Source organism: Atractosteus spatula, unplaced genomic scaffold (genome assembly GCF_055471065.1).
Source record: "Atractosteus spatula isolate fAtrSpa1 unplaced genomic scaffold, fAtrSpa1.hap1 Scaffold_1, whole genome shotgun sequence".
Lineage (NCBI taxonomy): Eukaryota > Metazoa > Chordata > Actinopteri > Semionotiformes > Lepisosteidae > Atractosteus > Atractosteus spatula.
In genome coordinates, this window is record NW_028296652.1 from 1,426,917 (window position 1) to 1,429,234 (window position 2,318).

Genomic DNA, 2,318 nt, shown 5'->3' on the forward strand with positions numbered 1-2,318 from the left:
GCCCACGCGTCGGTCCTCGCCTTTAGGGGCATCGCTTCTCTGCCTTTTGGCCAAGCTCTGATGGTACGTGGCATGACCGCGGCCTGAAGACTGCCAAAAGGTGAAGACGACGGCGGAAAACGGAACCAGACCAGACGGGCGGAATCTTACCTGCAGAAGACCGAAGCAGACGTCCACCAAGGCCACCACGGGTAGTCGCTCTGGGTTAAGCCCAGAGGGCGAAGTGGGGTCTCCAGATGACGGCGGTGGAAGGTGGTGAGTGGGCCCGCGGTCCGGCGGCTGTGCACCCTCTGTCCAGTGAGGGGCCGATGCGGTGCACAGTGCGCTTTGTTGTGAAGGAGGCGGAGAAGAAACAGGAGTGGCTGAACCGTGAGCGTTTCGAAAGAGTTGTTCTGATGAAGGCCCTTGGGATAAAGTTGAAGGACATTACTTGTTTACAGGATTTTCCAGTTAGAGGGATATATGACCAATCACTCGAGACGGACGAACTTTGTGAGAAGGCCTGGGAGAGAGTGTGTGAGGGAAGAGACGAGTCGCCGCTTAACAAGTTTCTAATAGAGCTGCTGTTTGCTAGGGAACTCAGGACATTGACGATTGCCAGTAGGTATGGAAAATAGACTCAAGGATTTAAACTGGCAGACGCTTTGGAATAGGTTGCCTGTGAGGGACACGCTTCATAGACATGGCCTGTCCAGACAGGACAAGTGCCCGCATCCCGACTGTTCTGAGGTCGAGACTGTACTTCATGTTTTCTGGGGTTGTGTTTTTGCCCAAAGGGTGTGGGGTCACTGTGAGGAGTTATTACAAAAAGTCTCTCGACTGTTTTAACGAGTCGGGTGGTGATCCGCGGAGTCATGAGGTCGAGAAAATGGAACAGAGCATTTTTGTTATGGTTTATAATTAGTTTGACCAAGTTTTATATATGGGCAGCTAGGAGAGAGGTGGTTGAGCACGGCAGCAGTGGTTCAGCCTTATCAGTTTTTAGTAAAGTTAAACATGATGCCATCAGACGAGTTCGGTGGGACATCCTGCGTTGGGGTTTTGCTGCGGCTAAGGAAAGGTGGAAGGGGTTAATTTCCTTGGGGCGCTAATTTTGTTTTCTGTGTATGATGCTGCCTATTATAGATTTTTTGATATAATCATAATAAAGGAATAATGTTGGGGGAGGGAGGAGGGATTATGTTTGCATAAAAGGCGGGATTATGGAAATGTAAAGATTTTGTGTAAATGGTTTTGGTGAATGTGTTCTTGGGGTTTTGAAGAATTTATACATATATTGACTCATTAATAATTAGATGAATTTTCGATTTTTTGTTTTGACTGTTGATTGAAATATTATATGGGTTGTTGCTATAGTTACAAGGTGGGGGCCGATTGTTATTATGAGTTGTTATTTTTATTTTGAGTACGGTTGAATTGTTGTTGTTATCTTACCTTTGTTAGTTGCAGTTTGTTATTTTTGTAATAAAAACAAAAAAATCTGTTCTTATCAGTTTAATATCCGATACGTCCCCCATCGGGGGACCACATATTAAACGGATTTTTGGAACAGGGAGCTGGATCAGGAGCTTGCTCCGTCCTCTCCACGCATCGGCCCGGTATTGCAGCGCCTCCGGGAACGGTGCACTACCTTCTCTCAGCGGTGAAAAGACAGACGTAGCCAGCAAGCAAGCGAGGTGGACTGGAGCTCCTTCCTCTCCGGTCTCGTCTCTCGTCCATCTGTGTGTCTCTGTGTCTGTCTCTCTCTCCCCCTCCCCGTCTCCGTCTCAGTTCCCGTGCTCCCTCTGTGCACTTTCCCGCGTCTCGACTCTCTCGGCAAGCAGGCCGGCCCCCTTTTCGGCTCCCGTGCGTTTTCCCTCCAAAAAACTTCATCCTTTTTCCAGGGAGGCAGGCGTGGCTTGTGTGTGTCCCCGTCCCTGCAGGCGGGCCCCTTTCGACAGCCAGGCGTTTTCCCTCCAAAAAACTTAGTATATACACCTTTTCTTTCTTTTTTTTCGGCAGGCAGGCGTGTGCGTGTCCCCGTCCCTCCTGAGAGAGAGAGCTGCCCCTTGCCTCTGCCCGCAGGTGCTGGCGGTCCGCTTTCGCTTGCAGCTGGTTCGGCACAGCTGCTGCCGGTGGGAGGGGCCTAAGCTAAGGAGGCCGGGCGGCTGGCGCCCCCCGCGGCTGCGGTCGTTGTCGGGCCGTTGACAGAAGATCAAAGAGCAGGGCCCCCGCCCGGGACTGGCAGGAAGACAGGCAGGCAAGAGAGAGGGGGAGCAGAGTCCGGCAGCAGGCCTCTGGCTGCAGGGAAGCCGGCAGCTGTGCGGGTCCTGGGCTCC

General features: G+C 51.7%; 1 non-coding gene across 1 annotated transcript; it reads left to right on the forward strand.

Moving 5' to 3' along the window:
- Positions 1 to 1,442: 1,442 nt before the first annotated feature.
- On the forward strand, positions 1,443 to 1,632 carry LOC148810292 (U2 spliceosomal RNA). Its single transcript, XR_016086803.1, has one exon. It is a non-coding gene; the product is annotated as a U2 spliceosomal RNA (small nuclear RNA).
- The last annotated feature ends 686 nt before the right edge of the window (positions 1,633 to 2,318 follow it).